This window comes from Callithrix jacchus, chromosome 4 (genome assembly GCF_049354715.1).
Source record: "Callithrix jacchus isolate 240 chromosome 4, calJac240_pri, whole genome shotgun sequence".
Taxonomy (NCBI): Eukaryota; Metazoa; Chordata; class Mammalia; order Primates; family Cebidae; genus Callithrix; species Callithrix jacchus.
Genome location: NC_133505.1, coordinates 45,421,734 through 45,449,686, shown reverse-complemented (window position 1 = coordinate 45,449,686; position 27,953 = coordinate 45,421,734). Strand labels below are relative to the sequence as shown.

At 47.6% G+C, this 27,953-nt stretch overlaps 1 long non-coding RNA gene and 2 pseudogenes across 1 annotated transcript; 2 read left to right on the top strand and 1 right to left on the bottom strand.

The window, feature by feature from the left end:
• Positions 1-2,766: 2,766 nt before the first annotated feature.
• LOC100386272 (ribosomal protein L37a pseudogene) lies at positions 2,767-3,045 on the bottom strand (annotated as a pseudogene).
• A 5,004-nt stretch (positions 3,046-8,049) lies between these two features.
• On the top strand, positions 8,050-12,459 carry LOC100390962 (large ribosomal subunit protein eL31 pseudogene; annotated as a pseudogene).
• Positions 12,460-21,556: 9,097 nt separating this feature from the next.
• Positions 21,557-27,953, top strand: LOC108591362 (uncharacterized). Its single transcript, XR_004741406.3, has 3 exons — positions 21,557-21,981; positions 24,672-24,763; positions 27,696-27,953. It is a non-coding gene; the product is annotated as an uncharacterized LOC108591362 (long non-coding RNA).

The following is a 27,953-nucleotide window of genomic DNA, read 5'->3' as shown; positions in this document are numbered from 1 at the left end:
CAGGCGTGAGCCACTGCACTCGGCCCAACAAATTAATTTAATCCACGTTTTGCTTGATGTAGGAGCCTTCGGAAATGAAGGCCCAAAGACCCGGTGAAAATGGTCTGATTTTATGCTTAGGTTGGGTGGAGAAGGGACAGCTGTGTAGAAATCAGATTGGACAAAAGGGCATGGTTTAGAGGTGACAGACTGAGAGGGAGGCCCAGCAAGGCCTCTGTTCAGATTCACCTTGGTCTCCCTGCGCAGCATACCTTCCTCCAGGGTCTGGGGCAGGACCTTATGGAATGAGGGTCTTCAAGGGAGAGTGGAGGCTGGGAGCAGTGGCTCACACCTGTAATCCCAGCACTTCGGGAGGCCAGGGCGGGCTGATCACTTGTGGTCAGGAGTTTGAGACTAGTCTGGCCAACATGGTTAAACCCCATCTCTACTAAAAATATATAAAATTAGTCGGTTGTGATGGTACATGCCTGTAATCCCAGCTACTCAAGAGATTGACGCAGGAGAATTGCTTGACCCAGGAGGCAGGGGTTGCAGTGAGCCGAGTTGGCACCATTGCACTCCAGCCTGGGCAACGGAGAGAGCCTGTATCAAGAAAAAACAAAGCAGGGGAGAGAAGAAAGAGAGTGACCATTTTAGGTTTTAAGGCTTGCTTCGGGGGAGAGGGATTCTTCTCTCCCCTCCCCTCCCCTCCCCTCCCCTCCCCTCCCCTCCCCTCCCCTCCCCTCTTCTCTTCTCTTTCTTAAAGTCTCACTCTGTTGCTTAGACTGGAGTGCACTGGCTCGCTCTGCTCACTACGAGCTCTGTCTCCTGGGTTCAAGTGATTTTCCGGCCTCAGGCTCCCAAGTAGCTGGGATTTTAGGTGCCCCCCACCACACCTGACTAATTTTTGTATTTTTAGTAGAGATGGGGTTTTACTATGTTGGCCAGGCTGGTCTCGAACTCCTGACCTCAATCAATCCTCCCCGCTTGGCCTCCCAAAGTGCTGGGATTGTCATGAGCCACCGGGCCTGGCCTTGGGATTCTAGTTTCTATAACCCACCTTGGGGAAGAGGACTTTTTTTTTCTAGGACTTTAGGGGGAAGAAAGAGGAGCAAGAAACAGGAGGGTAGGAGGTCAGACAGAACTCACTTCTGAGGCTGCTTTGGAGGCTTTCCAGCCTCCTTTAGATCATGCCAAAGTCCCTCTCTCTCCCCCTCCCCTTCCCCTTCCTCCACCTTGGTGCTCCAGGAGGCTGCTGTGTGCTGCTCCCCTGCTGGCTTCTGGTTGGGTTTGAGGAATATTCCTTCCCCTTTTTCCTCCTTTCCAGATCACCGAAGACTAACAGTGTCCCTCCATCAAAGCCTGCAGTTCCTGTCTGGACCATCTCCAGGTAGTTCTCCCCTTATGTTCCAGCAGGCCCCGCTTCTCCCTCGACACCTGGCCTAGCCACGGAAACAGTGCCCATCTGCTCTATCGCTTTTCCAGAGCCACCCACACCTTTGTAAATAGCCCCTTTATTAGACCCTTCTCAATTTCCCCAATTTTGAGTGTGCCATCTGTTTCCTGCAGGGACTCTGACTGTCACGGGATATATATCATTGGTATTTTCCACATTACCACGTGTAATCTGTGTGGACCATAGCTGCATAGCATTGTGTTGAGTGTATGTACCATAATTCAGTTAACCATTCCCTTATGGGTCCACATTCAACTGGCCTCTTATTTTTTTCTGTATCAAAACCTCAGTGAAATACTCCTTGCCTGAATGTTCTCTCCTGTCCAGGTTTAAGTTCACAGCAGGCCTTTGGTCCTTTCCACAGGTCAGCAGTGGTCCTTTGCTGCCCTCAGGAAACTTACCAGTTGGCAGGACAAGATTGACAAACATTGTTAAGAGAAACAATGGAATATAGCCTGGTGCGGTGGCTCACGCCTGTAATCCCAGAACTTTGGGAGGCTGAGGCGGGTGGATCACAAGGTCAAGAGATCGAGACCTTGTCAACATGGTAAAACCCTGTCTCTACTAAAAATACAAAAAATTAGCTGGGCATGGTGGCATGTGCCTGTAATCCCAGCTACTCAGGAGGCTGAGGCAGGAGAATTGCCTGAACCCAGGAGGCAGAGGTTGCGGTGAGTTGAGATCGCACCATTGCACTCCAGCCTGGGTAACAAGAGCAAAACTCTGTCTCAAAAAAAAAAAGAAACAATGGAATACAATTACCTGAGATGATTAAAAATTCAAAGATAGGCCAGGCACGGTGGCTCAGGCCTGTAATCCCAGCACTTTGGGAGGCTAAGGCGGGCGGATCACTTGAGGTCAGGAGTTAGAGACCAGCCTGGCCAACATGGTGAAACCCTTCCCTACTAAAAATACCAAAAATTAGCCGGGCATGGTGGCAGTTGCCTGTAATCCCAGCTACTTGGGAAGCTGAAGCAGGAGAATCGCTTGAACCTGGGAGGCAGAGGTTGCAGTGAGCCGAGATCACAGCATTGCACTTGAGCCTGGGTGACAGAGCAAGACTCCATCTTTCTTTTTTTCTCTGCCAGATCTAACAGGGGGAAAAGACTCCGTCTTAAGGAAAAAAAAAAAAAAAAAAAAAGAAAGAAAGAAAGAAAGAAATTCAAAGATAAATGAGAAATGGTTGGAAAAAGCCTTGCTGGCTGTCTGCACTGTCTCAGGACAGGGCTGTCAAAAGTGGCATTTATCACATTGGCTAATTTATTTATTTATTTTTGTCAGAGAAATTAACCCATTTACTATAGGCCGGTGATATCTCAAAGAGACATCTACTATTGGTCTTTCAATTCCTTCAGTCTTCTGATGGTGCATGTTACCACGACAGCAGAAGTGGTATTGTACGTCCAGGCACTGCCAGCCACTGTCTTCATACGGGAACCACAGTGCCAGATCCCCACAGCTCGTCTCTTCATCTTGGTTCTGCCACAGAAAGAGCAAGTGGACTTCGGGTGCTGGCTGATTTCAGTTTTCTTCACTGTTTTCCAGAGGGAGGCCCCAGAGCGGGTCCCGTATTTACCGACGATCACGACTTTCTTGGTAAGTTTGGCCATGTCACCGTGAACTAGGTCCTAGCCCAGAGAGGAAGCACATTGGCTAACTTATTTATCGGAGTCCAAGAATTGGGCCCTCGCCTGATTTTGTCTGATTTTTGTCTGGTTTTCTTTGATTAGTACATAAAATAAGAATGCCAATTGTTAGGCTGGGCGTGGTGGCTCATGCCTGTAATCCAAGCACTTTGGAGGCCAAGGCAGGCGAATCACCTGAGGTTGGGCGTTCAAGACCAGCCTGACCAACAATGGTGAAACTCCGTCTAATAAAAAAAAAAAAGAATGCCAATTGTTTAGATTATGAGTAGAAAAAAAAATGTCAACCTGAAATCTTTGTTTCCTCTTTCTACAAAGGAAGAAAAATGTATTCTAACATTCTATGGGCCTGAATCTTGGTGCTAAGTGATAACAGGAACATTGTTTGGGGAAGCTCAGGTTCCTTGTAAGGAATGGTCAGATGACTTGGAAGCTTTAAGGCGATCAAGCTTTACAGCCAGACTCAGCCATCTTCACAGCAGGGATGGGCTTTGGCCTTGCACATCTTTTTTTTTTTTTTTGAAACAGAGTCTCGCTCTGTCACCCAGGCTGGAGTGTAATGGCATGATCTCGGCTCACTGCAACCTCTGCCTCCCAGGTTCGAGTGATTCTCCTGCCTCAGCCTCCCAAGTAGCTGGGATTACAGGTGCTCACCGCTATGCCCAGCTAATTTTTTGTATTTTTAGTAGAGATGGGGTTTTACCATGTTAGTCAAGCTGGTCTCGAACTCCTGATCTCAGGTGATCCACCTACCTCATCCTCCCAAAGTGCTGGGATTACTGGCATGAGCCGCTGCGCCAGGCTGGCCTTGCCCATCTTATGGGGTGATAATGTTCCAAGCCTGTTGGTCAAAATTCTCTCTCTCCTTTTTTTTTTTCCCTGCAGGCAGAGTCTCGCTCTGCCACCCAGGCTGGAGTGCAATGGCGAGATCTCTGCTCACTGCAACTTTTGCATCCTGAGTTCAAGCCATTCTCCTGCCTCAGCCTCCCAAATAGCTGCAACTACAGGTGTACGCTGCCATGCCTGGTTAATTTTTTTTTCTTTTTTTTTGTGTGTGGGGGGACACAGCCAAACCCAGTTAATTTTTTGTATTTTTTAGTAGAGATGGTGTTTCACCATGTTGCCCAGGGTGGTTTCAAACTCCTGAGTTCAGGCAATCTGCCTGCCTCAGCCTCCCAAAGTGCTAGGATTACAGGCGTGAGCTACCACATCCGCTCTGGATAGTGTTTTGTTTTTTTGAGGCGGAGTTTCACTTTTTTTTTTTTTTTGAGTTGGAGTTTCGCTCTTGCTACCCAGGCTGGAGTGCAATGGCGCCATCTCGGCTCACTGCAACCTTCGCCTCCTGGGTTCAGGCAATTCTCCCTCAGCCTCCTGAGTAGCTGGGACTACAGGCAGGCGCCACCATGCCCAGCTAATTTTTTTGTATTTTTATTAGAGACGGGGTTTCACCATATTGACCAGGATGGTCTCGATCTCTTGACCTCGTGATCCACCCGCCTCGGCCTCCCAAAGTGCTGGGATTACAGGCGTGAGCCACTGCGTCCAGCATTTTGTATTTTCAGTAGAGATGGGATTTCTCCAAGTTGGTCAGGCTGGTCTCAAACTCCTGACCTTAGGTGATCTGCCCACCTCACTCCCGAAGTGCTGGGGTTACAGGGGTGAGCCACTGCGCCCGGCAAGTTGCCTTACATTTTAAAAACACTTGATAGTTTGCAGAGCATCTGAACATTTACAATCTTTCTGATCTTTTCTTTTTTTTTTTTTGAGACGGAGTTTTGCTCTTGTTACCCAGGCTGGAGTGCAATGGCGTGATCTCAGCTCATCGCAACCTCTGCCTCCTGGGTTCAGGCAATTCTCCTGCCTCAGCCTCCTGAGTAGCTGGGACTACAGGCACGCGCCACCATGCCCAGCTAATATTTTGTATTTTGAGTAGAGATGGGGTTTCACCATGTTGACCAGGATGGTCTCGATCTTTTGACCTCGTGATCCACCCGCCTCGGCCTCCCAAAGTGCTGGGATTACAGGCGTGAGCCACCGCGCCCGGCCCTTGCTGATCTTTTCAACCCTGGAAGGCAGAGCAGGCATTATTATCCCCTTATGATCCCCATTTACTATAAAAGGCTCGGAGCTTCAGAGAGGGCAAATGACATATCTAGGCTGAACTAGCTACTGGGCAGTAAAGCTTGGTTCAAAACTTTTATTTTTTATCTTTTTTTCAGACAAGAGTCTCTCTCTGTCACCCAGGTTGGAATGCAGTGGCTTGATCTTGGCTTACTGCAGCCTCTGCCTCCCAGGTTCAAGCGATTCTCCTGCCTCAGCCTCCCAAGTAGCTGGGACTACAGTTGCGCACCACAACACCTGGCTAATTCTTGTAGTTTTAGTGGAGAAGGGGTTTCACCATATTGACTGGGCTGGTCTTGAAATTCTGACCTCAGGTGATCCACCTGCCCTGGGCTCCCAAAATGCTGGGATCACGGGCATGAGCCACCACACCTGACCTGGCTCAAAGTGTGTATTATTATTATTATTTTTTTTTTTCAAGATGGAGTTTTGCTCTGTTACCCAGGCTGGAGTGCAATGGTGCGATCTCCGCTCACTCCCAGGTTCAAGCAATTCTGCCTCAGCCTCCCGAGTAGCTGGATTACAGATGTCTGCAGCCACACCTGGCTAATTTTTGTATTTTTAGTAGAGACGAGGTTTCACTATGTTGGCTAGGCTGATCTCAAGCTCCTGACCTTAAATGATCCACCTGCCTCAGCCTCCCAAAGTGTTGGGATTACAGATGTGAGCCACTGCACCCAGCCAAGGGGCGCATATCTTCTTGACTTTCCATGTAAAAATTCTCATTGCAACAGTTTTGTGCCTCTTCCTGCAGATGTTCTACATTTTCGCTGCCGTCATCCTCACCCAGGTTTTCATCCTCACATCTGAATTATTGCATGACAGTCTCTCAGGTTATTGAGTTGCTCAGCTATATTAAGACTTCAGCAAACATTCATGGAGCATTACTACGTGCCAAGCCTGTGCCAAGCTTGAGGATCAGGCTGACTACATCCTGTCCCTGCCCTCAAGGGCTTTCCAGGGAAATGGCTGTAGAGATGTCTGAAACAGGTAGCTACAACAGGACACGGAAAGGGCATTGATGGGGAGATGTGCAGGGACCTGGGGAGGGCCAGGTGACAGCAGGCTGTTCCTTCCCGCTGGTCTTCAGGCCTTCGGGTTTGCTCCTGTCACAGGCATTCAGTGTTCTATGTGTCCACTGGTCCAGATCCTTTAGTCACATTCCAGCGCCGAGATTTCAGCTTGGGATTCAGTGTTCTCTGCTATCTGGCTCCTGCATCTCACTGTTCCACAGGATGACCTTCTCTGGCATTTGCAGCTGTCTCCCAGGTGGTGCAGGTATTTCTCACACAGCTTCCTGTGATATAGTCAAAGAATCATAGTAGTAACCACTGTACTACTCATTGTCTGTCTCTGGCCCTCTGCTAAGCACTTTATTGTGTTATTTTATGTCATCTTCATAACTCATCACGGTAGGTATCATCTTCCTTATTTTTTAAGATGAAGACACCAAGGTGTAGAAAGGTCAAATAACTTGCCTAAATCATACAGCTAGAATAAGGCTGAGTAGAACTCGGCCCCTGGTCAAGCCCAGAGTCATCCTACTCCTCCCTTGCCGTTCTACTGAGATGATAGGAAGAAAAGAGCAGAGGTTAGCTGTTAGTGATTTTTTTTTTTGAGACAGAGTTTCACTCTTGTTGCCCAGGCTAGAGTGCAAAGGCGCCATCTTGGCTCACTGCAAACTCTGCCTCCTGGATTCAAGTGATTCTCCTGCCTCAGCCTCCCAAGTAGCTGGGATTACAGGCATGCACCACCACGCCAGACTAATTTTGTATTTTTAGTAGAGATGGGTTTCACCATGTTGGTCAGGCTGGTCTCGAACTCCTGACCTCAGGTGATCCACCTGCCTCAGCCTCCCAAAGTGCTGGGATTATAGGCGTGAGCCACTGCACCCAGCTTAGGGGTTAGTGATTTTGTCCCTTCCTTCATGCTGCTCCCGTACCTGAAATACTTACTTTCTCCTCCAACAGTGAATGAAAACTGAGAGACAAATGCCTTCCCCTTTCCATCCCTTGAGAGACAGTTCGGAATCTCCTTAGATGGTCCTTCGGGTCAGGCATCTGTCTCCCATAGTGGTGGTCAACCCAAGAATGCTCTCTTGAACTGTGTTCCTTTTTTTTAAAGATGAAGTTTCGCTTTTGTTGCCCAGCTGGAGTGCAATGGCACCATCTCGGCTTACCACAATCTCCGCCTCCTGGGTTCAAGTGATCCTCCTGCCTCAGCCTCCCAAGTAGCTGGGATTACAGGCATGTGCCATCATGCCCGGCTAATTTTTTATTTTTAGTAGAGACGGGGTTTCTCCATGTTTGTCAGGCTGGTCTCGACCTCAGGTGATCCGCCCGCCTTGGCCTCCCAAAGTGCTGGGATTACAGGTATGAGCCACCACGCCCAGCCATGTTCCTTCTTTTTTCTGTTTGACTTCTCCTGTCCCTCATTTCTGCTCTCTGGAATTTCATTCCCACATAAGCTACCTATATGCAAACTGTTATATTAAGGGTCTGCTCCTAGGGGAATGTGGGCTATGCCAGGTGACATTCAATGCTATGAGACTAAATGAGATCTGCAACAGCGTGAGATAAGGAACAGATCCAAGGACTGAACCCTGCGACCCCCCAACATTTGTTTTGTTTTTGGAGACAGGGTCTTGCGCTGTTGCCCAGGCTGGAGTGCAAAGGCGTGATTACAGGTCACTGCAGCCTTGACCTCCTGGGCTCCTCCCTGTCTCAGCCTTCTGAATGGCTGGGACTGTGGGCAAGTGCCACTATGTCTGGTTCTCTGTAACATTTAGAGATGAAGGAGATGTGGAGAACCTAGCAAAGGGGACCTTGATGGAATAGTCAAGAGAGTATAGCTTTCCGCCTCGGACCCGACAGAATGGCTCCCGCAAAGAAGGGTGGCGAGAAGAAAAAGGGCCGTTCTGCCATCAAAGAGGTGGTGACCCGAGAATACACCATCAGTATTCACAAGCACATCCATGGAGTGGGCTTCAAGAAGCATGCCCCTCGGGCAGTCAAAGAGATTCGGAAGTTTGTTATGAAGGAGATGGGAACTCCAGATGGGCACATTGATACCAGGCTCAACAAAACTGTCTGGGCCAAAGGAATAAGGAATGTCCCATACCGAATCCATGTGCGGTTGTCCAGAAAACGTAATGAGGATGAAGATTCACCAAATAAGCTCTATGCTTTGGTTGCCTATGTACCTGTTACCACTTTCAAAAATCTACAGACAGTCAATGTGGATGAGAACTAATTGCTGATCGTCAAATACATCAATTAACTTTAAAAATTGCAAAAAAAAAAAAAAAAAGGGAGTATAGTGTCTTGGAAGCCAAGGGGCAAAAAAATTTCTCAAGGAAGAAGAAATACTCAGCTGAACAGTCAAGGAAGATAAAGATTAAGTGATGACCCTTACATTTAACCACACTGGAGGGGACTGACAATCTTAACAAAGAGCAGCTTGGGTGGAGTCATGGAGTGACTCAAATGGGTTCAAGGGAGAACAGAAAGGGGCCAGGCACAGTGTTCACACCTGTAATCCCAATACTTTGGGAGGCCGAGGCGGGCGAATCATGACGTCAGGAGTTCCAGATCAGCCTGGCCAACATGGGGAAACCCCATCTTTACTAAAAATACAAAAGTTAGCCAGGCATGGTGGTACATGTCTGTAATCCCAGCTACTCCGGAGGCTGAGGCAGGAGAATTGCTTGAACCTGGGAGGCGGAGGTTGTGGTGAGCCAAGATTGTGCTATTGCACTCCAGCCTGAGTGACAAGAGCAAGACTCCATCTCGAAAAAAAAAAGAGAGAGAGATATAGAGAACAGAATGGGGAGAAAGTACAATTGTCCCCTGAAGATTCCAGAATCCATTTTTTTTAAGAGATGGGGGTCTTGCCATGTTGCCCAGGCTGTTCTTGAACTCCTGAGCTCAAGCAATCCTCCCACCTCAAAGATCCTCCCACCTCTCAAATCACTGTGATTACAGGAGCAAGCCAAGGTTCCCAGCCCAGTGGCTCACACTAACACTTTGGGATGTCAAGGCAGATGGATCATTTGAGTTCAGGAGTTCCAGACCAGCCTGACCAACATGCTGAAACCCTGTCTCTACTAAAGAAATACAAAAATTAGCCGGATGTAGTGGTGGGCACATGTAGTCCCAGCTACTTGGGAGGCTGAGGCAGGAGAATCTCTTGAACCCAGGAGGCAGAGGTTGTAGTAAGCGGAGATTGTGCCACCGCACTCCAGCCTGGGCGACAAGAGTGAGATTCCATCTCAAGAAAAATAAATAAAATAAAATGGTGTAATATTTGCATATAATCTACACATCCTCCCATATACTTCAAATCTTCTCTCTGTTAATTTAATACCTAACACAATATAAGTACTCTGCAAATAATTGTTATATTATATGTTTTTATTTGTATTATTATTATTTTTTGAGACAGGGTCTTGCTTTGTCACCAAGGTCGGAGTGCAGTGGCAAAATCACGGCTCATGGCAGCCTTGACCTCCCTGGGCTCAAGTGATCCTCATTACTTCAGCTTCCTGAGTAGCTGGGACCACAGGCACATGCCACCATGCCTGGCTAATTCTTGTTTTTTTATAGAGATGGGGTCCTACCATGTTTCCTGGGCTAGTTTTAAGTTCCTGGATGCAAGCTCTCTGCCTACCTTGGCCTCTGGAAGTGCTGGGATTACAGATTTGAGCCACCATGCCCAGCCTATTTGTATTATTATTGTTACTTTCTTTTTACTTTATTTATTTACTCATTTATAAGACAGGATTTCACAATATTGATCAGGCTGGTCTTGAACTCCTGACCTTGTGATCTGCCCGCCTCAGCCTCCCAAAGTCACCTTGGCCTTCCAGAGTGCTGAAGTACAGGCATGAGCCACTGTGTCCAGCCCTATTTGTACTTTTTTCTTTTTTTATTGTTGGCATCTTCTTATTTTTTTTTTTTTTAACTTTTTTTTTGAGACAGAGTCTTGCTCTGTCACCCAGGCTGGAGTGCGGTGGCTCAATCTTGGCTCACCACAGCCTCCACTCCCAGGTTCCAGCAATTCTCCTGCCTTAGTCTCCTGGGCAACTGGGATTACAGGCACGCACCACCACACCCAGCTAATTTTCTTGCATTTTTAGTAGAGACAAGGTTTCACTGTGTTGGCCAGGCTGGTCTCGAACTCCTGACCTCAGGTGATACATCCACCTCGGCCTCCCAAAGTGCTGGGATTATAGGCATGAGCCACCATGCCCAGCCGCAGCAGTATTTTGAGGTGGAACCTTTAAGAGGTGATTAGGCCATGAGGGCTCTGTCCTCACAGTGGGATTAATGCCGTTGTTATGGGAGTGGTTTTCTCATTAAATGATGAGCTTGGTTCCCTTTCTTCTCCTGCCTCACTCCCCTCTCTATTGCCCCTGTGATGCCTTATGCCATGTTATGAGGTGACAAAAAGTCCTTCACCAGATGCCAGCCCCTTGACCTTGGACTTCCCAGCAACTGGAACTGTGAACCAAATGAATGTTTTTCCTTTATCAATTACCCAGTCTCTGGTATTCTGTCATAGCAGCACAAAGCAGACTGAGACACAGGGTCAAGAGCGACTTTTTAAAAAAATGATGAGTGAAATTACAGCATATTTGTGTGCTGATGAAAATGATTCAGTAAAGAATTAAAAACGTGACTCAGGAGAGAAGAGGGAGAATGGCTGGAGTGAGGGGATGGATCTCATGCAGCTCAGTGAAGGTGTTTGCCTTAGATAGGAACAGAGACCATTTATCTTCAGACTGCAGAAGGGAAAGCCGAGTTTGTGGGCAAATTCTCCCATTCCAGGACTTACTGAATGCTTCACTTACAAGAGATCATTAAGGCTTTGAGCCTGTGCCGTCTATCCTTCCTCTCCATTTTGCAGATGAGACACACAGAGAACTGACTTACCAAAGGGGACACCGATGATCATTATGTGTGTACCAGTGATTATTTGTTTTGTTTTGTTTTTGAGATCGAGTTTCGCTCTTGTCCAGGCTGGAGTGCAATGGCATGACCTGGGCTCACTGCAACCTCTGCCTCCCGAGTTCAAGTGATTCTCCTGCCTCAGCCTCCCAAGTAATTGGGATTACAGGCACCTGCCACTATGCCCAGCTAATTTTCTTGTATTTTTAGTAGAGATGGGGGTTTCACCATGTTAACCAGGCTGGTCTCAAACTCCTGACATCAGGTGATCCACCCACTTCAGCCTCTCAAAGTGCTGGGATTACAGGCATGAGCCACCGCGCCCCACCTGCACCAATGATTATTAGAGGCAGAGTTGGAATGAGAATCCAAGACCCTTCTTGCACCCCAGCACAGTAGGGTTCTGCCTGTGGGCAGGCATTCCACCTGCCCCACCTGTGCTCCTGGTAGTAGACGCATAGCGTAGAGGCCTCCAGGAAGACATTAGAAGAAGAAAGTGGAGAACTGAGCAAACTTCAGAATAGAATCAATTAAGCCGTGGGGTTAGGTGATTTGAAAGTCAACTGAGGAGTCTAAGGGATCTCCCTAGATATATTTAGGAGTAACCAAATCATTGTGAGGAAAGCTATAAAGTGGCAAACTGGACTGAGAAAAATCTGTCCAAATGCAGAAAGAGGAGAATATAAATCCAAATATAAATAAAAGGGCATGGATCTTTCTGGAATATAGATTCCTCTTTTCAAATGTTCCATGAAGCTTTGTTTCCTGATGTGGGTTTGGAAACATGGTCCCTTTGAGCTTTGATGGAGTCGAAAGCTGCATGAGGACTGGACGATGAGTTTCCAGAAGTGAGAGGCCGCAACGAAAGAGGCACAAACAAGCCGGCCCCATGAAGGAGCCAAACAGCAGAGTTCACCTTGACCTCCAGGAAACTTGTGAAACCACTGCATTCTCTTTTCCCTAATTCCACTCATTTTGCAACATTCTCTGAGCTGTTGTGTGAGGCACTGTGCTTACTGCTATAGATATGGCAGGTAAGGGAGAGGTGGGATGTGGTATACAGAACAGGTAAACGGAAAGAGTTTCCACCCTCCAATTTGTACAGCCTTATAGTAAAAATGAGCGATTCACACACTGAACTGTGATTTCATGCCCACTGCTTAGTCTGCTGATTACTCATTCTGCTTCTCAGCTCCGTGCTGGACAGAGTGGGGGGGCATGTAATATGGGAGGAGTCTGTGTCTCTAGTAACTGCAGAGATAACTCCCTGACTGTGGATTCCGAGATATAAATTATAAACTGCTATTGTGTACAAATTATTCCCATGTGAGCTTGTTGAGTGTGATCCACTTATCTCTAGGACTGATCGCTAGTTAAATCCTGCTCAAGTAGCTGAAAGACTTTGTTTTACGACAAACAGGAGACAGGGGCCCTTGCTGAAATTCGGGTGTGGGATTGAACCTTAAGCCAATGCTGTAACGTGTTTGTTTGGAGAATTCCTGAGCGGGTACAGTCTGTGACAGCTGTCTTCTGCCTCTGCACTAAAACGGTGCTGGAAGTGAACCACAAGGTCGTGGTTCCGACTTCCAACACTCAGGCTGTTGAGGACAGGTGGAGGAGATGAGCTGGAACGTCACCAAGAGATCATCCAGGAAACGCTTCTCTGAAGAAATTAGCGCGATCTCTATTTCTGCAGGCCTTTGCAGTTGTTTTCAAAGCACTTGCAGTATCACTGATTTCATGGAATCCTCACATCGCCCCATGAAGTGGGTGGAGCAAGTTTTATTATCACTGTTTTGCAGCTGAAGAGACTGAGGTCCTAAGAGGTGGCATGACTTGGTCCAGGTCACATGGCTAATAAGCAGTTGAGCTGGCGCTCGAGTCCATGTCTTCTGACTGTGAATCGAATGCCCAGGTGCCAGCCAGCCATTCCTTGGCGGCTCAGCTGCCTCCTCAGCCCCCTTGGCCCTCAGATGAGAGCCCTTGGGTGAGAGCATGTGCTTCACTCCCAGGATGACCTGGGTTTGAGTCCCACCTCTGCCCTAACTAGCCGTGTGACCTTGGGCAAGTTGCCAAACCATCTCCGTGCCTCTGTTTCCTTGTCTGCAAAAGGAGCAAAATAACAGTACCTCCCCACAAGGTGATTTGGAGGAGTAAATGAGTTATTAGAGAGAGAACAAAACACAATGTTTGCCATAGTGCAAGGCATCAGTAAATGCTAGATTACCCCTCCCTGAAGACTATTTTCCTCTAAGATGCGACCCAAAAGAGAGTACTCAAGAATCTTGCAGGCCAGGCACAGTGGCTCATCCTGTAATCCCAGCACTAGCACGTTGGGAGACCAAGGCAGAAGGATTTCCTGAGTTCAGGAGTTCGAGACCAACCTGGGCAACAAGGTGAAACCTCAGCTCTACAAAAAATACAAAACAAGCCAGTTGTGGTGGCTCATGACTGTAATCCTAGCACTTTGGGAGGCCAAGGTGGGCAGATCACCTGAGGTCTGGAGTTCGAGACCAGCCTGACCAACATGGAGAAACCCTATCTCTACTAAGAATACAAAATTAGCCAGGTGTGATGGTGCATGCCTGTAATCCCAGCTCCTTGGGAGGCTGAGGCAGGAGAATCGCTTGAACCCATGAGGCAGAGGTGGTGAGCCAAGATTGGGCCGTTGCACTCCAGCCTGGGCAACAAGAGCGAAACTCCATCTCAAAAACAAAAAACAGAAAAAACAAAACTTAGCCAGGTGTGATGGCATGTTCCTTGACCCCAGAGGTTGAGGCTACAGTGAGTTGAGATTGTGGCCACTGCACTCTAGCCTGGATGCCACAGTGAGACCCTGCCTTAAACAAACAAACAAAAAATAATGCAGAAGGCTCCCTGATTTCCTTCCTTGTCATTTCTTGCCCTTCCCCACTCTCACTTTGTGATAATGCTACCTCAGATTTGTAAGGGCCAGGCGCAGTGGCTGACGGGGCACAGTGGCTCATGCCTATAATCCCAACATTTTAGGAGGCTGAGGCGGATGGATCACTTGAAGTCAGAAGTTCAAGACTTGCCTGGCCACCATGACAAAACCCTGCCTTTACTAAAAATACAAAGATTAGCTGGGCATAGTGGTGCATGCCTGTAATCCCAGCTACTCGGGAGGCTGAGGTATGAGAATTGCTTGAACCCGAGAGGCAGAGGTTGCAGTGGGCTGAGATCACACCACTGCACAAAAGCCTGGGTGACAGAGCGAGACTTTATCTCAAAAATAAAAGACAATAGTAATAATGATAACAATAATTTGCCTCTGTCTTTTTTTACTTTTCTTTCTTTTTTGAGACAGAGTCTTGCTCTGTCGCCAGGCACTAGGCTGGAGTGCAGTGGTGCAATCTCGGCTCACCGCAACCTCTGCCTCTCAGGTTCAAGCAATTCTCCTGCCTCAGCCTCCCGAGTAGCTGGGACTACAGGCGTGCACCACCATGCCAAGCTAATTTTTGTATTTTTAGTAGAGACGGGGTTTCACCATGTTGGCCAGGGTGGTCTCGATCTATTGACCTTGTGATCCGCTGGACTTGGCCTCCCAAAGTGCTGGGATTACAGGTGTGAGCCACCACGGCCGACTTACTTTTCTTTCTTTCTTTCTTTTTTTTTTTTGAGATGGAGTTTCGTTCTTGTTGCCCAGCCTGGAGTGCAATGATGCAATCTCTGCTCACTGTAACCCAAGCCTCCCAGGTTCAAGTGATTCTCCTGTCTCAGCCTCCTGAGTAGCTGGGATTACAGGTGTGTGCCACCACACCCAGCTAATTTTTGTATTTTTTAGTAGAGATGGGGTTTCATCACGTTGGCCAGGTTGTTCTGGAACTCCCGACCTCAGGTGATCGCCTGCCTCAGCCTCCCAAAGTGCTGGGATTATAAGCATGAGCCACTGCACCCAGCCTCTTTTTACTTTTCAAAGTACTTCATTCAGCACCTCTCGGGATCTTCCTGTCAACCCTATAACAGAAATAGAACCAGAAATCTTCACTCCCTTCTTATAAGTGAGAAAAACAAGGTAAGAGGTGAATTGACTGCACTAAGGCAACATCTATGTTAGCCGAGGAGCTAGGACTCTTCTTTCAGTTTCAATTCCTTGTTACTGGAAATCTTTGTTGAATTGTGTGAGTTTCCTGTCCCACCTTTGGAATTGGGAGCTAGGGGCCCTCATGGACTTTCTGAACTCAGGATTGTCTTTGCACACCTAAACCATAAAGAGAAAAGTGGTTTCCCTCAATGAGACCCTCTGATTCCGCTCAATTTCCCTGCACATCAAGACCTGGGAATTGGAAAGATAACCCAAGCTTAGGGGTAAATTCCATCTGCAGCCAAAGACCAGCTCTGAGCTGGCTTCCTATGAGCAGGGGAGGGTGGAAAGGTCAAGGGGTGGTGGTGCTCCTCCTGAGAGTCCAGCGTCAGCGCTACCATTTGATATCTGAGAACACCTTGAACAAGTCGAGGTGCACCTCAATTTCCTCATCTCTCACAGAACACTGGATTAGATAGTGCCTCAGCTGACTTCCTGATAGCCTGAAAGAGATTTGCTTGAGGACAACACACACATTACGGACAATTTTTATTTTTATTATTTATTTATTTTTGAAATGGAGTTTCACTCTTCTTGCCCAGGCTGGTGTGCAATGGCGCAATCTGGGCTCACTGCAACCTCTGCCTCCTGGGTTCAAGCAATTCTCCTGTCTCAGCCTCCCAAGTAGCTGGGATTATACGCATGTGCCACTGCGTATGACTAATTTTTTGTATTTTTAGTAGAAATGGGGTTTCACCATGTTAGCCAGGCTGGTCTTGAACTCCTGACCTCAGATGATCCACCTGCTTCGGCCTCCCAAAGTGCTGGGATTACAGGTCTGAGCCACTGAACCCAGCCAACAATTTTTAGAAAGTTTTATTATGGAAAATTTCAAACAAATTCAAAGTCAACAGAACAGTATAATGAATCCCCATGTATTGATCCCCCAAATTCATCAACATTCTTGTTTCATCTCTACCTCCACCACCTCGCCCACTTGATGGTTATTTCTTATCTTCTATATGCAGTGGGAAGGGCTTGCTTTATTGCCCAGGCTGGTGTTGAACTCCTGGCCTCCCAAATGTTGGAATTACAGGCACCTGCCACCGCATTCAGCCTGGTTATTTTATTATTATTGTATTTATTTATTTATTTTTGAGACAGAGTCTTGCTATGTCGCCCAGGCTGGAGTACAATGGCGCAATGTCCACTCAATGCAACCTCCGCCTCCCATGTTCAAGCGATTCTCCTGCCTCAGCTTCCCGAGAAGCTGGGATTACAGGCACCCACCACTGCGCCCAGCTAATTTTGTATTTTTAGTAGAGACTAAACCAGCCATGTTGCCCAGGCTGGTTTCAAACTCCTGACCTCAGGTGACATACCTGCCTCTGCCTTCCAAAGTGCTGGGATTACAGGTGTGAGCCACTGTGCTTGGCCTTTTATTTTTATTTTTTTGAAACAGAGTCTCACTCTGTCACCCAGGCTGTCATGCAGTGGCACAATTTCAGCTCACTGTACCCTCCGCCTCCCAGGCTCCAGTGATTCTTGTGCCTACGCCTCCAGGGTAGCTGGAACTGCAGGCATGTGCCACCACACCCGGCTAATTTTTGTATTTTCAATAGAGACAGGGTTTCACCATGTTGGCCAGGCTGGTCTTAAACTCCTGGCCTCAAACGATTCATCTACCTTGGCCTCCCAAAGTGCTGGAATCACAGGCGTGAGCCACCGCGCCTGGCCAGCCTGGTTATTTCTTATAGTTCTTTTTTTTTTTCAAACTGTGTAATGTTGACAAATAGATCCACCCATGTAACCAACGTCCATCATTGGTGAATGTATTAATATAACTGAATTTATTAACAAATTAAATATTTAAATATGACTTTAACTCACTGGGGGCTAGCAAATGCTCTCTTTTTGGGGCTGGCTAGGTTAGCATCAGATCTGCAGTTTTTTTTTTTTTTTTTTTTTTTTTTTTGGTTTTCATTTTGTTTTGTAGATCTACAGTCTTAAGTTATTATTTTCCGTCCTGCCTCTAACCATGCTGTCATCCTCATGTGTCCCTGGAGCTTATGACTTTCTCTTGCATGCAACTCTATTATGAGGCTTTTACTGTCTTGGCTACAAATTCTTATAAGCTTGCTTTTTTCTTTTCTTTTTTTTTTTGAGACAGAGTCTTGCTCTGTAGCCCAGGCTGGAGTGCAGTGGTGGGATCTTGGCTTACTTCAGCCTCCACCTCCCGGATCCTGTGGTTCAAGCAGTTCTCCTGCCTCTGCCCCCGAGTAGCTGGGATTACAGGCACACGCCACTGTGCCCAGCTTTTGTGTGTGTGTGTGTGTGTGTGTGTGTGTGTGTGTGTGTGACGGAGTCTTACTCTGTCGCCCAAGCTGGACTGCAGCGGCTTGATCTCAGTTCACTGCAACCTCCACCTCCCGGGTTCAGTGATTCTCCTCCCTCAACCTCCTGAGTAGCTGGGACTACAGACACTGCCACCATGCCCTGCTAATTTTTGTGGGTTTTTTTTTTAGTAGAGATGGGGTTTCACCATATTGGCCAGGCTGGTCTTGAACTCCTGACCTCATGATCCACCAGCCTCGGCCTCCCAAAGTGCTGGGATTACAGGCTCGATCCACCATGCCCAGCTAATTTTTGTATTTTTAGTAGAGACGGGTTTCACCTATAACTCTATCAAGACAGTTGAAGGTGAAAAAAAAAAAAGTAGAAGAGACAGGGTTTCACCATATTGGCCAGACTGGTCTTGAACTCCTGACATTGTGATCTGCCCGCTTGGCCTCCCAAAGTGCTGGGACTACAGGCGTGAGCCAACATGCCTGGCCTCTTTTTTCTTTCCTATACATTTATTCTTTAGGTTTTTTCTTTTTTGTTTCTTTCTACTCTAACTGTTTTCTCATACTTGTTGCTGTTTTCTCCTTTAGAGTTTTTACTTTTCTGTGTTCACTCCACCTTCTCTGATCTCACTGTCCTTTATCTTTTTGGTCTGTTTATATGCTGGACATTAGACACTGAGCCACAACCCCAGGGTCCAGCCCAGGGCCAGGCACTTAGTCAAGAGTCAGCGAGGGAATGAATAAAAGCAAAGGACCACGTACTCTGAAATCACCTGCAATCTGGTTACAGTAATGGGATCAACTAAAGAACCCTAACCTGTCACCGTTGCCATTTCTGGACCACATCTTTCTCTTTGCATTGACCCAGAAGCTATTTTATCTGCCCCCTTGGAAGCTCCAGCATTTGAAAGGAAGGAGGCTGATTTTCTGGCAAAATGTGACCCAAAGGACCATCCTCCTCCCACTCCTCATCGTTAAAAAAAAAAAAAGAAGAGCAAGCAGGGGCTATCAGGGATACTTCCTGTTTTCCTCTCTTGAAAGCATCCTGGATAGATGAAACTGAAGGATCAAAGGGACTGCCTCCTCTGGTGCCTGGGGACTGGCAGAATGGCTTTTAACCCTCTACTGTCTCCCACATGTGAGTGGCATGGGCAGTCTACATCTTCTATTCACCTAGTAGATTTTCACTTCTTTCCAGCAGGGGCCTTGGCATTCATTCATTTACCAAACCTTACTGTATTCTACCAAATGCCAGGCTTTGAGGAACTGGGGATACAGAGAGGAATATGACAGACCCTGGCCTCATTCATCTAACAGTAATGATCCCATGTGCTAACATGATCAACCATTTTCTCTCTGTGAGGCTCTTACTACATGCTTTTCATGCATTTGGTCCTCACAACAAGCGTATGGGGTATTCTTGTCCCATAAGCAAAGCTTATGAAGGTAAAATAACCTGACGCAGGCATATGAGTGGTAGGTATCAGGGCTGGGGTTAGAGCTGAGTGGTCTGAGCAGAAACCATATTTATGGCAGATACACTAGCCTGCCCCTGGAGACCTGCCTCTGCGTTTGAAATCTGGTAGTAACTCATTGCTAGTAATTTTTACAAGTGCGTTTTATCTCTGGACTTGGTCAGGTGACTTCTGGTGAACACGTTTGTTTACATCCAGCTTACTGTATGATATTGTATTAGAGTAGAGGTGAGTCAGCTTGCAGCCCCCTGAAGAGTGACAAAAAGGTTGGAAAAGACAAGAGGCAACCTGTGGCCCTGTCTGAGGAACCATGTGTCAGGCTCTTGCTTCCCCGCTCTCATTTCTGGGATAGATCAGATTCCGCAGATTTGTTTTGTTTTTTTGTTTTGGATTGCATTTTTTCAAATCCTGGGAAGAAAGCTGAGGGAGGGCAGGTGCGGTGGCTCACATCTGAGTCCAGCACTCTGGGAGGCCAAGGTGGGTGAATCACTTGAGGTCAGGAGTTTGAGACCAGCCTGGCCAACATGGTAAAACTGCGTCTCTACTTAAAAATACAAATATTAGATGGGTGTGGTGGCAGGCACCTATAATCCCAGCTACTCAGGAGAATTGCTTGAACCCACGAGGTGAGGGTTTGCACTGAGCCCAGATTGCAGCCTGGGGAACAGAGTGAGACTACATCTCAAAAAAAGAAAAGAAAAGAAGGAGAGCCAAGGGATGTTGATGGGTACTGATAGCAGCCAAATGGACATCTACTGAGGAGTTACCCTGAGGCTTTGCCTGTTTCAGCTCTTGTGTTCCCACAGAAATAGACATTTTCGGCCAGGCGTGGTGGCTCATGCCTGTAATCACAGCACTTTGGGAGGCTGAGGTGGGTGGATCACCTGAGGTCAGGAGTTTGAGACCAGCCCGGCCAACATAGTGAAACACTGTCTTGACTAAAAATACAAAAAATTAGCCAGGTGTGGTGGCAGTTGCCGTAATCCCAGCTACTCAGGAGGCTGATGCAGAAGGATTGCTTGAACTTAGGAGGCAGAGGTTGCAGTGAACTGATATCAAGCCACTGCACTCCAGCCTGGGCAACAGAGTGACACTCTGTCTCAAAAAAAACAAAACAAAACAAAAAATAGATATTTTCTCCGTTTTTCTGAAGAGGAATTGAAGTTCAGAGTAGTTAGTTAATATACCCCAAATCACACAGCTAGACAGAGCCAGGATTTGATCCTAGGTTTGACTAACTCCAAACCCTCCACTTTAATTATTCTACTTCCCAGATACTAAACTTGGCAGAGAGAGGAAGAAACTCCCTTCCTGTTTAGGTTCTTGACAAACAGTAGTGGCAGGTGAGGGTAGCAAGTAACCTTGAGATCTGCTGGTTAGGGACGCCTGGCACAAAGGATCTTAAGGTGCCTCTGATTCTGCAATTCTATCTCTTTAAGACCCAGAGCTCCCATGCCAAGCCTGCTCTATGATCCTCAGAGATTTCAGGGGTGGGGAAACTGGATTGAATGCGCTGACATACAAGCAAAAAAAGACCTCAGCATTTTTTGCCTCGCCTTGGTGGCTCCAGCCTTTAAAAATTTTTTTTCTCTCTCATTTATTTATTACTATGCTATTCCCTGGCCCTGCTGCTATGTCAATACTGATAAAAGCAAATCACCCCACAAACAGGTGCAGCTGGGAGCTGCCCCTTGGACAGCTGCCAGGGAAATGTGATCGCTCAGCTGGGGTGACCTGCCCCTGCCCAACCCCCTCTCGGGTTCCAGCCCAGGGCATGTGTCCTTGGGCAGTTAATGTCGGTCCACATGTCACAGCCCTGGTATCCCAGTTGGCATCATGGACTCGTGCTGGTATGTGTGGTTTGGGTGGGGTGGGTATATGCAGGAGAGGAGGGAGACTCCCAGGAGTTTATTTTCTCTTTTGGTTTCTTCCAACAAATTCAGAAAATACAATGTCACCGAGTTGCCCTGCAAGTATTTGAAAATATTTCCTAAGAATATCACTGCCTTATTTCCCTAGGTAAAAAATACTTTTTCCCCATTCCCAGATTCACACACACATGCCATGTAATGATCCAAAAGGCATTTTCTGAGTATTTCCTAGGGCTTAGCTGTGGGTTCACCTAAATAAACATTTTGTGAGCCAACCCTGTTATCCGGAATGCATTTGATGCTACCAAGCCATGTGACTTTGACTCTGGCTTGGAAAAGATTTTATTTCATTTCCCCTCCCCCATTTCAGTGTTTTGTCCCCAAGCATCATTTCCCCACTTCCCTAGGGCACCAGCCTTTCCGGAAATGCCCTAGCTATGCGTGCAGCCTCCGCCTCCCGGTGTGGAGAAGGCGGTGACAGCGCCGCGCCGGAGCCGCAGGGCGGGACTGGGCGGAGGGCGAGGGACCGGAGCTGCCAGGCCAGGCTGCCCGCCTGCCGCAGAGCAGCGCGCAGCTCGGGGAGGGGGAGGTTGCCATGCAAATGACGCGGCGTCCTGCGGGCCCCCCTTACCCGGGGGCCCTCTGGTTGCCAAAACAGAGCATTCCCCAGAACAGTCGCCTGGAAACGGGCGCTGTCATAGCAGCCTCTCAGTAGCAGCGAGCCAGCTGTGCCGCCACGAGGAGCTGGGTCAGGATGTTCAGACCTCCTCAGCACCCCCTCCTCACCCAGTCTCCACCTCGGGGAAGGGAGTGGTGGCGGGGGCCACCGTGGAGGGTTGGGAGGGCACTAATTGGATTGGAACACTCCTGAAGTGCATCAGCTGCTCCTCCCTGAGGGAGCAGGAGGAGGAAAGCGGCAGACCGTCTTTGTGATCAGCTCAGCCTCTCCCTCTCTGCAGCCTCGCCCTGACCTGGTCCTCACCGGCCTCTGCCCACCCACCGCTGTTTTGGGCACAATGGCAAGCTCTTTCTAAAATGGAGGAGGCAGAACACTGAATCAGATAGTCACCAAAATGAAATCCAGCCTTGATGTGAAGGGTACCGTGGCGATGCTACCCGGATCTGACCTGGTTTGAAAGGGTTAGGGAAGAATGCAGGTTTGCCACAGCTCCCGTCAGCACTCTAGCTACTGCATCCCATACACCCGCCCCCATCTTTCCAGCACCTTTGCTCATCAGCTCAGCCATGCCACCCTGATCTTCCCTAAACCTGGGACCATTTACTTTGTCCTGCTTCATTAGGCACCAAGAGAGCTGCCTCATCATTTAAGCGTGTGTGTGCTTACCAATTAAACTACAATATAAACTTTAAGAGGCAGGGCCCTGTGTTATTGTCATGGCCAACCTTGACCATGAAGAACAAGACAGAGTTTCACAGACCTGCTTGAATTTAGGTGCCCGTGATTTATGTCAACATATTCATCACCCTGGGAGGCCTTTGGTGTTGCCTTTGCAACAACTGTTTTAGATTGGCCTTTAGAGACTAGTCAAACCTCTTCTGGGACTAGGGAGCGGAGGAGATTCAGTGATAGCCTGAGTGACAGTAAGCCAACAGGTGGGCTACAGAGAAAGTGGATGACTACTCAGGACATACTGAGCATTTCATGTGGTCCGGATGCTGCACACTAGCACTTAGAGGGGTGACTTAAGCATGTGTGTGCAAGGGAGTCCCCTTTCTTTAAATTCCTAAGGGGCCTTGGGCGTCTTATGTATCCACACAGCAAGTCCTCATTCAACCGGGCTAGGTAAGGCAGCATGTAATATGCAATCTCTCCTCCCTCTTCCTTTCCTTTCTAGTGTATTGAGTTTCTGCTGTCTGCCAGGCACTGAGGTAGGCACTGGAGGTTCAGAGAATGATTAAATTAGTATCATTCTGTATTTATGAGAGAAAAATTTGAGCTGGGCACAGTAGCTCACGCCTGTAATCCCAGCACTTTGAGAGGCCAAGGCAGATGGATCATTTGAGGTCAGGGGTTTGAGACTAGCCTGGCCCACTTAGTGAAACCCCATCTGTACTAAAAATGCATAAGTTAGCCTGATGTGATGGTGGGCGCCTGTAATCTCAGCTATTTGGGAGGCTGAGGCAGGAGAATCGCTTGAGCCTGAGAGGCAGAGGTTGTGGTGAGCCAAGACGTGCTACTGCAGTCCAGTCTGGGTGACAGAGTGAGACCCTGTCTCAAAAAAAAAAAAAAAAAAAAAAAAAAATCCTAAACCGTATGTAGGGAACATTTGTCGTGCCTATGTTCACCAGCATTTTTGATCAACTTCCCCATTTTGGGTTTTTCCCACATCATAAATCCTGCTTCCCCAAAGTAAAGGCCAGAAATTTCCCAGATGTTCTTGCAACTAACATGTAAGCAGGTGACCTAAGTTCAACCAATCAGATGCACAAACATGAGACTTTGTTTTCTTTTCTTTTTGAGATGGAGTTTTGCTCTATCACCCAGGCTGGAGTGCAGTGGCACAGTCTCAGCTCAATTCTCCTGCCTCAGCCTCCCAAGTAGCTGGGATAACAGGTGTGCACCACCACGCCCAGCTAATTTTTGTATTTTTAGTAGAGACGGGGTTTCACCATGTTGGCCAGGCTGGTCTCGAACTCCTGACCTCAGGTCATCTGCCTGCCTCGGCCTCCCACAGTGCTGGGATTACAGGCGTGAGCCACCATGCCCAGCTTTTTTTTTTCCTTTTTTAGTCAAGGTCTTGCTTGAACTCCTGTTCTCAAGTGATTCTCCTGCCTGAGCCTCCCGAGTAGCTAGGACTACAGTTCTGCAGTTGTGTACCACCAACCACATGAGTTGTTTTTTGTTTTTTTGTGTTTTGAGATGGGGTCTTACTCTGTCACCCAGGCTGGAGTGAAGTGGCATGATCTTGGCTCACTGCCACCTCCACCTTCCAGGCTCAAGCAATCCACCTCAGCCTCCCGAGTAGCTGGGACAATAAGCGCACACCACCTTGCTCAGCGAATTTTTTTGTATTTTTGTTTTCACCATGTTGCCCGGGCTGGTCTCGAACTCCTGAGCTCAAGTGATCTGCCCAAATTGGCCTCCCAGAGTGCTGGGTTTACCTGTGTGAACCATCATGCTTGGCATGATTCTGATTTGGAGGAAAGCAACTGAGGAAGAAAGCATCCTGGGAAAGGGGGCTAAAGGGAGTCTCTGGCCTTGAGAGCACCAGGAGAAATGTTCTGAAGTCCAATCTCCACAATTGTTAAAGGGTGGTGGGTTGAGGCAAATTGTAGAATTTGTGCTGAGGTACCTGCCGTAGTGGCTTTGCTGGAAAAGTTCCTTTAGGTGGTTGGAGGATTATTTCTGAATACTCAGCTTCTCTGTGCCTGTCTTTCCTTCTGGATTCTGTGAGCCTCTTAGTAATTTTTAAATTTTATTGATTTAATTTTTTGTTTGTTTGTTTTCAGAGAGGGTCTTTGTTGCCCAGGCTTGAGTGCAGCGGCATGATCATAGCTCGCTGCAACTTCAAACTCTTGGGCTCGGCTGGGCGTGGTGGCTCACGCCTGTAATCCAAGCACTTTGGAGGCCAAGGTGGGCGGATCACCTGAGGTCGGGAGTTCAAGACCAGCCTGACCAACATGGTGAAACCCCGTCTTTATAAAAACAAAACAAAACAAAACAAAACTCTTGGGCTTAAGTGATTCTCCTGCCTCAGTCTCCTGAGTAGCTAGAAGTATACACATGAACCACCACATCCGGCTAATTTTTTTTGTTTGTTTTGTAGAGATGGTGTATCCCTGTGTTTCCCAGACTAATCTAGAATCCCTGGGCTCAAGCGGTCCTCCCACCTTGGCCTCCCAAGTGCAGAGATTACAGGTAGGTACCATAAATATTGGTGCCTAGCCAATATTTTAAAAGTACATTTCTGGCTGGGTGTGGTGGCTCACACCTGTAATCCCAGCACTTTGGGAGGCCAAGGCAGGCAGATCACTTGAGGTCAGGAGTTCGAGATCAGCCTGACCAACATGGTGAAACTCCATCTCTACTGAAAATACAAAATAAAAATAGCTGGACATGGTGGCGTGTGCCTGTAGTCCCAACTATTTGGGAGGCTGAAGCAGGAGAATTGCTTTAACCCAGGAGATGGTGGTTGCAGTGAGCCGAGATTATACCACTGTATTCCAGCCTGGGTGACAGAGCAAGACCGTCTCAAAAAAAAAAAGAAAAGAAAATGCGTCTCGGTGGAGGCCAGGCGGGGAGGGGGCGAAAAAAAAAAAAAGAAAATTCGTCTCAAACAAACACATTTCTTTTCTTTCTTTTTTTTTTTTTTAAAGACGGGGTTTCACCATGTTGGTCAGGCTGGTCTTGAACTCCCGACCTCAGGTGATCCACCCATCTTGGCCTCCAAAATGCTTGGATTACAGGTGTGAGCCACCACGCCCAGCCCACATTTCTTTTCTTTTCTTTTCTGTGGATTTCGTTGTCTGCAACTAAGAACTCTGATTCAGAAGGGAAGGATAAGTAGATGGATGATGGGTGGTTGGATTGGTTGGTGAAAGGGTGGGCGGGTGAATAAAGGGTGGGTGAGTAGAAGAGTGGATGAATGGTGGGTCAGTGGAAGGGTGGATGAAGGGTGGGTAGACCGGCAGGCATCAAATATTGAGTTGTTTTGGGGATATAGGAACATAGATTATTTTTCTTCTTTTTTTTTTCTTTTAATAGAGATGACAGGGTTTCACCATGTTGGTCAGGCTGGTCTCTAACTCCTGATCTTACAGTGCTGGGATTACAGGCATGAGCCATGTCACCCGGTCTTTCTTTCTCCCTTCCTTCCTTCCCTCCTTCCTTCCTTTCTCTCTCTCTCTTTCCTTTCTTTCTATCTCCCTCCCTCCCTCCCTCCCTCTTTTTCCCTCCCTCCCTCTCTCTCTCTCTCTCTCCCTTTCTTTCTTTCTTTTTCTTTCTTTCTCTCTCTCTCTTTCTCTCTTTCTCTCTCTCTCTCTCTCTTTCTCTCTTTCTCTCTTTCTTTCTTTCTCTCTTTCTTTCTTTTCTCAGAGCCTTGCTCTGTCGCCCAGGCTGGAGTGTAGGGGCACCAACTCAGCTCACTGCAGCCTCCACCTCCCAGGTTCAAGCAATTCTCCTGCTTCAGCCTCCTGAGTGGCTGGGATGATAGGCATGCGCCACTATGCACAGCTAATTTTTGTATTTTTTGTAAAGATAGGGGTTTCACCATTTTGGTCAGGCTGGTCTTGAAACCCTGACCTCAGGTGATCTACCCACCTCAGCCTCCCAAAGTGTTGGAATTACAGGTGGGAGCCACCATGCTCAGCCAGTTTTTCTTTGGTTCACCTTATTTCCTTTCTTTTTCTTTATTTTCTTTTTAACTTTTATTTTAGGTTCTAAGGTGCATGTGCAGGTTTGTTATATAGGTAAACTTGTGTCACAGGGGTTTGTGATACAGATTTTTCATTACTCATGTACTATACCTAGTACCAGATACATTTTCTTTCTTCATTTCTTTCATTCTTCCTTCCTTCCTCCCTTCCCTTTCTGTCTTTTACTCCCTCCCTCCCTCCTTCCCTCCCTCCCTCCTTCCTTCCTTCCTTTTTAAAATTTTTTTGATTTAAAGACAGGGTTTCACCATGTTGGTCAGGCTGGTCTTGAATTCCCGACCTCAGGTGATCCACCCACCTTGGCCTCCAAAGTGCTTGGATTACAGGCATGAGCCACCACTCCCGGCCCCTCCTTCCCTCCCTCCCTCCCTTCCTTCCTTCCTTCTTCTTTCTTTTTTTCCTATTAACATAATGAAATCATGTCACTTGTGTAATGATAACAGAAATTATCAGAATGCTGGGTGCGATGGCTCAAACCTGTAATCTCAGCTTTTTGGGAGGCTGAGATGGGCGGGTCACTTGAGCTCAGGAATTCAAGACCAGCCTGGACAACATGTTGAAACCTTGTCTCTACAGAAAAATACATGCTGGGGTGCCGTGGTTCATGTCTGTAATCCCAGCACTTTGGGAGGCTGAGGGGGGCAGATCATATCAAGAGATCGAGATCATCCTGGCCAAAATGGTGAAACTCCGTCTCTATTAAAAATACAAAAATTAGTTGGGTCTGGTGGTGCATGCCTGTAGTCCCAGCTACTCAGGAGGCTGAGGCAGGAGAATCACTTGAACCCAGGAGGCAGAGGTTGCAGTGAGCTGAGATCGTGCCACTGTACTCCAGCCTGGGGGACAGAGTGAAACCCTGTCTCAAAAAAACCAAACCAGAAGAAACAAACAAAAAATTAGCTAGGTGTGGTGGTACACACTGTAGTCCCAGCTACTTGGGAGGCTGAGGCAGAAGAAACGCTTGTGCCTGGGAGGTGGAGGTTGCAGTGAGCTGAAATTGCGCCACTACACTCCAGCCCGGGCAACAAATTGAGACCCTGTCTCAAAAACAGAAATGATCAGAAACCCAGACCTGGAAGAGCTCACAGGCCAATGGGAGATCAGCATAGGGAAGGTGGAAGCCGAAGGGAACATGGGATTCTAAGCCAGGATGTGCCCTAGAGGGGCCTGGACTCTGGACTCAGATCCCAGTCTCACCAAGCCTGCCCTGACCACCAGCACAAAGCCTTTCTTCCTTTCTTTCTGTCCTCTGAACCCCACACCCGTGGCTGTGCCCACCACTCAAAGGCATGCACTTGGCTCGTGATGCCTTGTGACGTTGTTCCTATTGTTACCCCACAGTCCTATTTTACCTTGAGCAAGGATGACACACACATCTGTGACTCATTTCATATTGTTCTGCCCTCTCCCATCTCCAGATTCCCAGAGGCACTGACTGTCCCCTGGCTGGCATGTGCTCTGCAGCTATTTTTCACATGGCACAACCCATCACCCAGCATACTGTCAACTCCACGGTGTCTTGGGATTGCAAGTTATGTGACTTTTGCCAACCCCCTTTCCCACAGCTTTACAAGAAGTAGGATTTTATGATATGCCTGTGGAAAATGAGAAACATATTGTTTCTTTTCATGTTGATGACTTTCTCCATAATAAAATTATGAGCATTTGCAGCCATA